We start from the raw sequence: 13,814 nt of genomic DNA on the forward strand, positions 1-13,814 counted from the left end.
GGTCACAAATTAGATGAAAAAATGAAGGCTACACTAAGTGAAATAAAGGAAAATGTATAGGGAACCAATAATGATGGGAGGAAACTGGGACTCAAATCAACGGTGTGGACCAGAAGGAAGAAAGAAACATCCAACTTGAAAAGAATGAAGAAATAAGGATTCAAAAAAATGAGGAGAGGATTAGAAACCTCTAGGACATCTTTAAATGTTCCAACACCCAAATCATAGGGGTACCAGAAGGAGAAGAGGAAGAGCAACAAGTGGGAAAATTATTTGAACAAATAATAAAGGAGAGCTTCCCCAATCTGGCAAAGGAAATAGACTTCCAGGAAGTCCAGGAAGCTCACAGTCCCAAAGAAGTTGGATCCAAGGAGGAACACACCAAGGCACCTCGTAATTATGTTACCCAAGATTAAAATAAAGGAGAGAATCCTAGAAGCAGCAAGAGGAAAGGAGGCAGTTATCTACAAAGGAGTTCCCATCAGACTGTCAGCTGACTTCTCAAAAGAGACCTTACAAGCAAGAAGGCGCTGGAAAGAAGTATTCCAATGATGAAAGGCAAGGACCTATATCCAAGATTACTCCGTTCAGCAAAGCTTTCATTTAGAATGGAAGAGCAGATAAAGTGCTTCCCAGAAGGTCAAGTTAAAGGAGTTCATCATCACCCAGCCCTTATTATATGAAATGTTAAGGAGACTTATCTAAGAAGAAGAAGATAAAAAACATGTACAGTAAAATGACAGCAAACTCACAGTGATTAACAACCACACCTAAAACAAAAACAAAAACAAACTAAGCAAACAACTAGAACAGGAACAGAACCACAGAAATAGAGATCACATGGAGGGTTAGCAACAGGGGAGTGGGAGGAGGAGAGAAGGGGGAAAGGTATAGAGAATAAGTAGCATAGATGGTAGGTAGAAAATAGACAGGGGGAGGGTAAGAATAGTATGAGAAATGTAGGAGCTAAAGAACTTATATGTATGACACATGGACATGAGCTAAAGGGGGGAATGTGGGTGGGAGAAGGTATGCAGGGTGGAGGGGAGTGAAGGGGGGAAATGGTACAACTGTAATAGTATAATGAATAGAATATAATTTTCAAAAGTAAGCAAAAAAAGACTTCTCTACATGCACTATAGAGTGGTTATTGTACTCACTCACTGAAAATACACTATCTTGGATGTTGTATGCTAGATTTTATCAAAAGCCTCTTGTAAAACTTTTCTATGTATAACTTCCATTCATTCCAAAAACACTGTGCTGATTGCAGCCTGCAAGTATCTTTATTAGAAACATTTATTTTTTTAATTACATAAATTTCAGGTGTTCAACATAATTCAACACCTGTATATATTACAAATGATCACTTCCTAAAGTCTAGTTACTATTCATCACTGTGTATGAGCTTTTTAATGTGCAGTTGAAAAGCAAACTTTTAAGAAGTTTGGATGGGTAGGCATTGTGCTTAAGAGGAATGACCTGGATTATAAATATAAGAATGCCAGCCTTACACCTAGCATACACAGTTGATCACTTTGATCTGAAGAGCATGAAAAGTCCTTGAATTTTTCTAATCAAAAATTGGTCCATCCTCCTTTGCTTACCTGCCAATGATGCTTGAAATTTAAGTTATAATATTAGAGATTAATTGCTTTGGCATAAACTTCTTCTCAACCCTATACAACATCGTTGGTTGAGGAGTAAGTAAAAATTCCAAATATTAATCTTTTACATATCAGTAGGGATTATTTAGAGAGCTTCTTTTTGTAGAGTTTTTTTCCTTCCCATTAATAGAGAGGGCAGAAAGAGCTGGACTAGAAATTTGAAGATACTTTTTACCTACTGGATAATTTTCCTAAACATGCTTTCTGCCTGAGGCCAAAAATAGAGCCTTTTAAAGAACAGTAATATAAAATATTTCGTTTGTGCTCCATGCTTCTTCTTCACTACTTAATGAACAAATATTTGTTGATTATCAATTATGTGTTACATTGTGTAGGGCACTGGAAATACAACAGTGAGCAAAAGCCAGCATGGAACTTACAAGTTTGGCCTTACATATGAGCCATGTTGGTGGACATTGTTGTTGTCTTCCTACTGACACACATAGTTGCTTTTCCTGGGAAGATTTTTTGGCCAGGCCCTATGTTCCTCCACTTTTTTGTAGTTTCAGCCTTGGTACATACCATGTTCTCAACATGTACTTGTTAATAATGATGATAAGATAGCAAATGGTTTTAGGAACCCAGATTTTCTGTGTAGCATAACTCCAGCATTGGCGGAGGGAGCACTTTACATTGTAAGTACTTGATAGAGGATTCTAGACCATATTTTAAATTATCAGGAACTAGATCTATAATATAGAAGTAAGTACAAATCACTTAGGGGAATCCAGTAAAAAATAGCTAATTAGAAAAGCAAAGGCTACAGAATATTGAATGAATTCAGAAAGCAGTTTAGTAGTGTGGAGGTTTAGAAAAGTTACTGCCTGGAAGTACACAGTCCCAGGATAAGTGGACCTCAGAGAAGAAAGGGACTTACAGATTTTCTACTTCAGATGGGGGTGGGGGGAAGAGAGATAGAAAGGGAAAACAAATTCTTCAGTGTTACATGGTGAGTCAGTGGCAGAAATGGATTTGGAAGACAGTCCTTCTGATTCCCAATGCAGTCTTCTTTCCAAACAGCTACCTTTTAGTAGCATAAAAGGTCAGTATTGCATGTCATTTATTCTCTTACATCAAAGCATTAAATTAAATTTACCTCCATTTTGCAGACGAGGAAACAGAGGATCAGAGCAAACATGTTGAAGGTTGTACTCATAAGACTTCCATTCTAAAAGACTATAACACAATGTAATTTGGTGATCACAACCCCCCTTCCAGTTGTGCAACACTGAAGCCTGAGTGAGACATTAAGTGGGCTGTCACCAAGGCTGGTCTTGAATACTAGTGGCAAATTCATTTCAGTTGTGTAATAAATCTCTATTTGTTCCTCCAAGTTTACTTCACCTGTCCCCGTCATTACCTAATTAATTTTTTCATGGGGAACTTAGAGATTTTTGTTAAACAATAAATAAATCATTCCAATTCATTCTTAGTAGCATAAAAGGTATAATAATGTTGGTCTCAGTGACTTTATAGTTTAGAGGCTGTCAGCAGGCTGTCTAGTACAGTGCCCAATCAACTAGGGTACAACTCCCCATTCTACCACAGTGTGCCCTCAGGCATTTCTGAGCCTCAAGTTTCGTCATCTGTACATGAGGGTGATAATAGTAATTACCTAAAAGGTGTGTGCTAGTTTTTTACTTGTTATTTATTTATTTATATTATTTTATTTTATTTTCAGAGGTGAATGGTTTATTTGGTAACAAGAAGTAAAAGAGGAATCCTTAATTCCTTTTCTCTCTCTGGTGACTGAATTGCAATAGTCAAATGGATAGCAACATATGAGAATTCCCTTCCAGTCCTTGATCTTTTCCAGAAGTACAAAGATGCCTGAGTTATGTGACTTGCAATTATCATTTTCTGGACAGAAGTGCCAGCTGTTGTGCCTTCCAATGTATCAGCAGTTGCTGCATTTTTTTTTCTTGTCTTTAGGTTTCATGGCAGGAAACAGAGCACTTCCTTGATGTTATTGGATTCTGTGAGAAATATGGTGACTTGGTCAAGGCTCATGCCCCAACCATCTGTGGGGTGCAGCTCGTATCCAGGACAGTGCAAAGTTTTTTTGTCTAAGAGCACAGCCTCATCATCACCAGTGGCTTTGGCCTTGGCCTTGGCCTTGGCCTGTTCTTTGAAAAGTTGCCACTGCCTCATGGGTTCATTCCTCTCCATGTAGGCATTGCATATTTCCCTCCTTTTTTTCCTAATTTTATTTTAATCATTGTTCAAGTACAGTTTTCTGTCCTTTCTCCCATCCCAACCCACCCACCCATTCCTCCCCACCTCCCACCCATTTCCACCACCACCCCAGTTTTTGTCCATGTGTCCTTTATATTTGTTCCTGTAAACCCTTCCCATTCTCCCCTGAAATTCCCCTGAAATTCCCTCCCCTCTCCCCTCTGGTCTCTGTCAGCCTGTTCTCTATTTCAGTGTCTTTGGTTATATTTTGCTTGTTTGTTTTGTTGTTTAGATTCCTGTTAAAGGTGAGATCATATGGTATTTGTCTTTCACTGCCTGGCTTATTTCGCTTAGCATAATGCTTTCCAGCTCCATCCATGCTGCTGCAAAGGGTAGGAGCTCCTTCTTTCTTTCTGCTGCATAGAATTCCATTGTGTAAATGTACCATAGATTTTTGATCCACTCATTTACTGATGGGCACCTAAGCTGCTTCCAGCACTTAGCTATTGTAAATTGTGCTGCTATGAACATTGGGGTGCATAGGTTCTTTTGGATTGGTGTTTCAGGGTTCTTAGGATATAATCCTAGCAGTGGAATTGCTGGGTCAAAAGGCAGATCCATGTTTAGTTTTCTGAGGAAGTTACATACTGTTTTCCATAGTGGTTGTACCAGTCTACATTCCCACCAACAGTGCACTAGGGTCCCCTTTTCTCCACAACCTCTCCAACACTTGTTTGTTGTTTTGTTTATGATGGCCATTCTGACAGGTGTGAAGTGGTATGCCACTGTGCTTTTAATTTGCATCTCTCTGATAGCTAGTGATATTGAGCATCTTTTCATGTGTTTCTGGATCCTCTTTATGTCTTCCCTGGAGAAGTGACTGTTCAAGTCCCTTGCCCAGTTTTTAATTGGGTTGCTTGTCTTCTTAGGGTGGAGTTGTGTAAGTTCTTTATATATTTTGGAGATTAAACCCTTGTCTGAGGAATCATTGGCAAATATATTTTCCCATACAGTTGATTCTCTTTTTATTTTAATACTGTTTTCTTTAGCCATGCAGAAGCTTTTTATTTTGATGAAGTCCCATTTGTTTATTCTTTCCTTTATGTCCCTTGCTGTGGGGACATATCAGTAAAAATGTTGCTGCATGAAATATCTGAGATTTCCCTACCTACGTTCTCCTCTAGGACTTTAATGGTGTCAAGGTTTATGTTTAAAATTTTTATACACCTTGAATTTATTTTTGTGTATGGTGTAAGTTGGTGATTAAGTTTCATTTTTTTGCACGTAGCTGACCAGTTCTCCCAACACCATTTGTTGAAGAGGCTATTTTTACTCCATTTTATGTTGCTGCCTCCTTTGTCAAATATTAATTGACCATAGAGACTTGGGTTTATTTCTGGGCTCTCTGTTCTGTTCCATTGGTCTATGTGTCTATTTTTATTCCAGTACCAGACTGTTTTGATTACAGTGGCCTTCTAATACAGTTTGATATCAGGTATTGTGATCCCTCCTACTTTGCTGTTCTTTCTCACGCAGCTATTTGGGGTCATTTATAGTTCCATATAAATTTTTGAAGTGTTTGTTCTGTCTGTGAAATATGCCATTGGGTACTTTAATAGGTATTGCATTGAATGTGTAAACTGCTTTGGGTAGTGTGGACATTTTGATGATGTTAAGTCTTCCAATCCATGAAAATAGTATATGTTTCCATTTGTTTGTGTCTTCCTTGATTTCTTTCTTCAGTATTATGTAGTTTTCTGAATACAGGTCTTTTACCTCTTTGGTTAGGTCTATTCCTAGATATTTTATTTTTATTTTTGCTATATTGAATGGATTTTTTTAAAAAATTCTGCTTCTGCTTTTTCATTGTTGGTGTACAAAAATGCCTTTGATTTCTGGATATTGACTTTGTATCCCGCGGTTTTGCCAAATTCATTTATTAGGTCGAGTAGTTTTTAGGCTGAGTCTTTAGGATTTTCTATGTACACTATCATGCCATCCACAAACAATGACAGTTTTGTTTCCTCCTTTCTGATTTGGATGCCTTTTATTTCCTTTTCCTGTCTGATTGCTGTGGCTAAAACTTCCAGTACTATATTGAATAGAAGTGGTAAAAGTGGACAACCATGTCTTTGTTTCTGATCTTAGTGGAAAAAATATTAGATTTTGCCAATTGAGTATGGTGTTGTCTATAGATCTCACATATATGGCCTTTATTGTGTTCAGGAATGCTTCCTCTATTCCCACTTTGCTGAGTGTTTTTTTTATCAAAATGGGTGCTGTTCTTTATCAAATGCTTTTTCCACATCTATTGATATGATCATGTGATTTTTGTCTTTGATTTTGTTTATGTGGTGTATTACATTTATTGATTTGTGAATATTGCACCATCCTCGCATCCCTGGGATGAATCCCACTTGATCATGGTGTATGATCTTTTTAATGTATTGTTGGATGCGGTTTGCCAATATTTTGTTGAGGATTTTAGCATCTAGGTTCATCAGCGATATTGGCCTAAAGTTTTCTTTCTTTGTTGTGTCTTTGTCTGGTTTTGGGATTAGGATGATGCTGGCCTCATAAAAAGAGTTTGGGAGTCTTCCATCATTCTGGATTTTTTGGAATAGTCTGTGAAGGATAGGGGTTAGCTCTTCCTTAAATGCTTTGTAGAAGTCTCCTGTGAAACCATCCTGTCCAGGGCTTTTGTGTGTCAGGAGTTTTTTTTTTTTTAATTACTGCTTCAATTTCATTTGCTGTTATTGGTCTGTTCAGTCTTTCTGCTTCTTCTTCCTAGAGTTTTGGAAGAATATATCTTTCTAGAAATTTGTCCATTTCACCTAGATTTTCAAATTTCTTGGCATACAGTTCTTCATAGTAATTTCTTACAATCCTTTGTACTTCTGTGGTGTGAGCTCTAGTCTCTCTTCTTTCATTTCTGATTGTGTTTATTTGGGTGCTGTCTCTTTTTTGCTTGATGAGTCTGCTTAAAGGCCTGTCAATTTTGTTTATCTTTTCAAAGAACCAGCTCCTGGATTCATTGATCCTTAGAATTGTGCTTTTAGTCTTTATGTCATTTAATTCTGCTCTGATCTTGGTCATTTCCTTCCTTCTTCTTTCTCAGGGCTGTCTTTGTTGTTGTTCCTCGAGTTCTTGTAGACATAGGGTTAGGTTGTTTGTTTGAAATGTTTCTATCTTTTTTAGGTAGGCCTATTTCGCTATGAACTTCCCTCTCAGGACTGCCTTGGCTGTGTCCCATAAGTTCTGGGTTTTTGTGAGTTCATTTTCATTTGTTTCCAGAAACTTTTTGATTTCTTCCTTAATTTCATTCTTGACCCATTCATTGTTTAATAGCATGCTATTTAATCTCCATGATTTTGAATGTTTTGGGTTTTTCTCTTGGGGTTCATTTCCAGATTCAGTGCCTTGTGGTCAGAGAAAAGGCTTGGTATGGTTTCAATTTTCTTGAATTTGTTGAGGCTTGTTTTGTTTCCTATTGTGGTCTATCTTTGAAAATGTTCCATGTGCATTTGAAAAGAATGTGTATTTAGCTTTTTTGGGATGGAGGGCTCTGTATATATCAGTTAAGTCCATTTTATCTAGGACATTGTTCAATGTCACAATATCTTTGTTGATATTTTGTTTAGAAGATCTGTCCATATTTGACAGTGGGGTGTTAAAATCCCCCAGTATAATTGTGTTGCTGTCAACATCTTTCTTGAAGTCCTCTAAGATTTTTTCTATGTATTTGGGTGCTGCTGTGTTGGGTGCATATATATTGACAATGTTTATGTCTTCTTGATGGATTCTTCCCTTGAGTATTATGAAGTGACCTTCTGGGTATCTTTTTTTATGGCCCTTTTTCATTAGTCTATTTTGTGTAATATGAGTATTGCTACCCTGGCTTTTTTTCCCTGTCCATTTGCTTGGAAAATCTGTTTCCAGCCTTTCACTTTCAGCCTGTGTAGTTTTTTTTTTCCTGTGGTGGGTCTCCTCTAGGCAGCATATGTGTGGGTCATGCTTTCTTATCCATTTAGAACTCCTTTAACTTGACCTTATCTAAGAAGCAGTTTATCTGCCCTTTCATTCTAAATGAAATTTTGCTGGGTAGAGCAATCTGGGATGTAGGTCCTTCCCTTTCATGACTTGGAATACTTCTTTCCAGACCCTTCCTGCCTGTAAGGTCTCTTTTGAGAAATCAGCTGGCAGTCTGATGGGAACTCCTTTGTAGGTTACTGTCTCCTTATCTTTTGCGGATTCTAGTATCCTCTCCTTCATTTTTACCCTGGCTAATGTAATTATTGTGTGCCTTGGTGTGTTCCTTCTTGGGTCCAACTTCTTTGGGACTCCCTCAGCTTCCTGGACTTCCTGGAGGTCTATTTCCTTTGCCAGAATGGGGAAGTTCTCCTTTAATATTTGTTTTAATAAGTTTTCAATTTCTTTTTCTTCCTCTTCTCCTTCTGGTACCCCTATAATTCGGATGTTGGAATGTTTAAAGATGTCGTGGAGATTCCTAATCCTCTCCTCATTTTTTAAAATTCTTATTCCTCCATTCTTTTCTGTTTGCTTGTTTCTTTCTTCCTTCTGCTCCACTCTATTGTTTTGAGTCCCAGTTTCCTTCCCATCACTATTGGTTCCCTGTGCATTTTCCTTCATTTCAGTTATCGTAGCCTTCATTTGTTCATCTAATTTGTGACCAAAATCAACCAATTCTGTGAGCATCCTTATCACCATTGCTTTGAACTGTGCCTCTGATAGGCTGGCTATCTCTCAGTTGCTTAAAAGTACTGGATCTGGGACTTTCAATTCTGTTTGAGCCATCCTTTTTTTTCCCCCCTTGGTCTGGTCACACCCATTACATACGAGGGTCAGAGCCTTAGATGTTCACCGGGGCGGGGCACCGCAGTCGCTGGGTTGTGACGTTGTATGTGGGGGTGGGGTCTGAGAGGGAACAATGGAGGTTGCTCAGCTGTCTGTTAGATGTCAGTTCCTTTCGCCGCTTCTTCCGAGCAAACTTGCCCCTCTAGTGCCAATTCCCATGTGGGTGGGCTTTTGCACCACGTGGGACTCTCTAAGGACCTCTCCTGTGATGCTGTGAGTCTCTTCCCGTGCCTCAACCCCCACAGGTGTTTTCAATCAGTGTCCCAAGGCTCTATTTCCCAGCACTGTGATCCTGGGCTGTGCACAGTGCCTTGCTTCACAATCCCTGCCTCACTGGGTCTGCCAGGTGCCGCTTGCACACTCAGGGTCCACCCGCTGCGGTCTTGTGAGCCCCAGATGCCATACATGCCCAGTGCCAATGCTGTCTTCTCTCTGTGCCACAACCTGCCCCTGGCTGTTCGACTCCACCCCTCCTACCAGTCTAGCTGAACGGGTCTATTTTAACTTCTTGGTTGTCCGACTTCCATACAGTTCAATTTTCTGTCAGTTCTGGTTGTTATTCTGTTTCTAAATTGTTTTGTCCCTGTCTTGGTTGTGTGAGGAGGCACAGGTTGTCTACCTATGCCTCCATCTTGGCCAGAAGTGGCATTTCCTTCTTCTTGACAAGAAGCTGAAAGGCTCAGTCAGATCCTCTTTAGAGCAATTTCATTTGGCCAAAGGGCTCACTATCTTCAGGTGATCACAGTTGAACATAGGATTGATGTATCACTTCCAGGAACTCTCCAGCCAGCATATCCAAAAGCTTCGCTCTGGTCCCAGGTGGAGGGCATTCAACAGCTTTTTCCACACAGGTATCAACAAGAATTTTGAGAGTTTCTTCAGTTTGGAAGTGGTTGGTTTCTGGCAGCTCCACCCCCAGGGATTTCTCAAGTTCTTCTACCATGCTGATTTTCCAGAAGGGTGGGGTGAAGTCAGCCTCGTAGGCTTGGCCGTCTTGGCTACCTGTGTGGTAGGTGACCTTGTAACCACCTGTAATGTGCTTTACCTTACTTGAAATAATCTTTCCCGTGATTTCCATGAGATTGTGATAGTGTGTTTAGGCCATGTAGAACTCACAGGTGGTGAACTCAGGATTGTGATTTATATCAATCCCTTCATTCTGGAATTGGCGTCCAATTTCATAAACCTGGTCAATGCCACCAACCACCACCATCATATGGTAGAGTTCTAGAGCAATTCTCATAAATAAATTCATGTTTAGTTCATTGTGGTAAGTGATAAATGGTGTGGCCACAGCTCCCTCTGGGAGGATGTTCATGGGAGTTTCAATCTCTTGGAATTCCAATTCATCCAAGAAACTTTTTTTATATATGATGATCTTAGAGCAGATGATAAATTTGTGCCTTACAAAGTCATTCAGGATCAAGTTCAAGTATCTCTGATAATACTGAGTTTCCTTTTCTTTGAGGCCAAAGCAAAGATGAGGTAACATATGCAAGCAAGCAGACAGCAGTGTGATCTCATAGGGAATGATGCTCAGCTCACCCTTCCTACTTTTCCCAGGATTCCCCTGAATTCCAATTATGTCTCCCTGATGCAGTTTGTTATTGATACAAGTAAATCCTTCCTCTGATTTATAATGCCTTGAATTGGCCATGACTTGCAACTTTACCCCCTCTCCTCGAAGGTCAGAGAAGATGAGCCTTCCTTCAGATGCTCTTTTGGCATGGACCCTACCTTCCATCTTTAAGGTAATGGCATTTAGGTGGTCCCCAGGCTGCAGGTGACTGTATTCTTGGATGAAGTGAGTCAGCAAGATGTCTACATGGAATTTGTGTGGGTATGGGTCTTCCCATTGATCTTTAGTTGGTGGATTGCTTGGCTGAGGATCTTGTTGTGTTGGCTTGGGTCCAGGACCTCCTCCTTGGCACCAACATCACTCTCAGTGGTGTGGTTGGTGGCAGCCGCATTGGCTTGGCTTAGTTGTTTCTCACTGAGCTCCTTCTGCTTGGCCTCCTCTGCTATTTTCTTTTTAGCTTTCAGGCATCTCTTTAGTTCACTTTTGCTCAGTTTTCACTTACTGCCATCCCTTCAGGCCCCTGCACCGTAGTCAACTCTCCGGAGGCCTGAACTGAAAGGAATGAGGATGGTACTACAATTTCTAGGTCATTGTGTGCTTAGGGTTTTTAAATCAAGTTTTTAAAATAACATAATACATGAAAAGAGTTTTGCCTAGTCTTTGATACATAGCAAGAACTCAGTAATTATCTTAGCCTTTGTTATCTGAGTTCTAATTTCTGGCTTAAATGTAGCACTTCTGGGAGAGAACCCATCCAACTAGGTGTGTTTAAGGGAGAAGAGGTAGCAGATTGCTGTGAATAGAGCTCTATTCTTCATATGTATTTCCCTTCACTGTTTCCCACTCCAAATTGTTGAAAGAGTGAGGTCCTATAAGGACAGAGATTTCAAACAGTCCAATATCCTTGTTACAATCCAGACCAAAAATAAGGACACCTTCCATGCTACTCCAGAGAAGGAGTACCTATTCCTTGAGTGCCTTGGTTCCCAGAATTTGCCATGACAGGTAAAAGATTGGGATTAGGGGAAGGTGGGATGGGAAGAATATGTCTATTGACTAGAGCTCAGATTGCAGTGCTGGGCTGGGGTTCTATGAAGGCTGAGTTAACAACTTGCACCCCATCCATGGTGAATCTTAACCTTATGCCTTCAACATACCACATGGAACAAATCTATTTGGTGGAAGAGAAGTTGGACTGGATTACTTTTGAAGGTCTAGGAATAAATTTGAGCTCCTTTGTAAGTATGTAGGCAGTTCAGAACCACTTTTTGACCCTCATCCCCAAGCAAAGTTGGAAGTTTTCCCTCTCCATTTTACATACTCTTCAGCCTCTGACTCATGCTATTTTGTGAAACATTTTTTGTCCAATTCTTTCTTGATCCTACCTTTAACCAGCTTTCACTTGTTTATAAATGGGGCATTCTATTGTGGCAGGTATTTAAGTTCAGCAGGTATGACCTTGACTGGTCTCTTGAGTAGTCAGTTTCTCATAAAATTAATGGTGAGAGTCAAGAAAATAACTAACAGGTCTGGTGTAGTCAGGTTGTTTCTGGCAATAAACAACCAGGCTGGGCTTGACCGGTACACACCAATGCTGATTATCAGCCCTGCACAGAGCCATGCCATTATTTTATCTTTGGTCAAAACTGAAAATTTAGTAAGGCCATGGCTGGTGTGGCTCAGTTGGTTGGAGTATCATCCCATGAACTCAAAGGTCACTGGTTTGATTCTTGGTCAGGGCACATACCTAGGTTGCAGGTTTGTTCCCCAGTTGTATGAACTGCAACCAATTAATATTTCTCTCTCACATTGATGTTTCCCACCCTCTCTCTCCCTTCCTCTCTTGCCCCCTCTCTAAAATCAATAAGCATGTTCTTGGCTGAGGATTTAAAAAATGATAAAAATTTATTAAGGATTTTCCTCATTACCATCTCCCCCAAGCAATTTGTCTTATTATGTCATGTGGTTATTTTTGACCTTAGTTCAACTTTAATGTTTATTAATTCATTTCATAAACATGTAACTACTCTATTTTTGGAACTTTGCTAGCCATTAGGGCTGTGAATAGGACTTCTAAGAATTTCCAATCCAGTGGGCTGTGTTCTACACAGAGAGTTGCCCTCAGTGTTGCCTGCTCCTTGTGGTTGAAAGTATGAGGTCCTATAAAAACAGAGATATCAAGAATATCAGTATTCTTGTCACAATATACAACAGAAATAGGGATAGTGTATAAATCAGAGTGACTCTTCCCCAATGGGTATAAGTATGAGGCACAGATGGAAAAATAATGAATTCAACCTGGAGGTGTTAACTAAGGCTGCAGAGTAGGGATGACTTTAATTGGCTCTTGAAGGTGGAGTTCATCAGAAGAATTCAGAAGTGGAGTATGGGAGGAAGGCATTCAAGGCAGAAGAAATGACACTTTTCAAGTCCTATGCTTAACATACTATGTGATATATTTCTGTACAACTGTAAGTAATTTACTGTAGCACCAGGTGAGAACGATGGGAGGTGGAGGTATACAGAAAGGCAAGGGCAAAATGGAGAAAGGCTTTCCCTGAATAATCTAGAAAGAATCTTCTACATTTGCTGACTCTGCTTCATTTATTCCTGTTCATTGTGGCCTCTCAACTTGCAGCCTTATTCTCTGCATCCAAATCCAATGGACAGACTCTATTTTTACTTGGATACTCAGCAGAGTGTAAGATGTGATAGACACTTTTCATCCTCAAAGTTTTATCTTTCTTGGATTATAACACACCACTGTCTCCTGGATTTTGCTGTTTCTCTGGACTTTTCATGTAAATTTTCATTATGACTTCCTTTCTGTCTGCCTGACCTTTAAGTGTTGTGGGTCCTCAGGGTTTTGTCCTCTGGTTTCTTTCTATATTCTACAACTCTCTTCTGTTGATCTTATGCACTGTCCTATTGTCAATTAGCCTCTATCAGCTGATTATACTCAAATTTATATCTGTAGCTCAGCTTTCTATTATGAGATGCAGTATGCCAAATGGTCTACTGGATATTGTCACTTGTACATTCTTCTAGCATCACCAGTTCAACATGTCTAATAGAATGAATTATATATCCTACCCTTTTCTCTAGTGTTCTATATCTCAGAGACTTGTATCATTTTTCAACCAGTTGCCTAAATCTGAAAAGCTCAAAATCATCTTGGAGTTCTTTTTACCCCTTAACTCCTACATCTTGTCAGTAGCCAAGTTGTTAACTGGTTCTACTTTCTTAAACTCTTTGGCATTTTTAATCTTAGTGAAATTCATCTCCATTTTCCCACATCTTCTCTACCTCTTGGTCTGTCATTGTTTCTCATATGGATTACTACAACAGCCTCTAAACTGATCTCCTGGCTTCCAGTCTTGCCCTCTTCCAATCCATTCTCCACAGTACTAATTGAGTGATCTCTTAAAACTAGAAATGTGACACTATTTCTCTGCTTAAATCCATTGTCTACAGGATTAAATCTAAAAACCTATGAATGGTATATATGACTCTTGGTG

The 13,814-nt window shown here is 39.5% G+C and overlaps 1 pseudogene; it reads right to left on the reverse strand.

The window, feature by feature from the left end:
* Positions 1–3,359: 3,359 nt before the first annotated feature.
* On the reverse strand, positions 3,360–13,583 carry LOC123805021 (annotated as a pseudogene).
* Between the last annotated feature and the right edge of the window lie 231 nt (positions 13,584–13,814).

The sequence above is a fragment of the Phyllostomus hastatus genome, unplaced genomic scaffold (genome assembly GCF_019186645.2).
Source record: "Phyllostomus hastatus isolate PE091 unplaced genomic scaffold, TTU_PhHast_1.1 phas_scaffold_28, whole genome shotgun sequence".
Classification (NCBI taxonomy): Eukaryota; Metazoa; Chordata; class Mammalia; order Chiroptera; family Phyllostomidae; genus Phyllostomus; species Phyllostomus hastatus.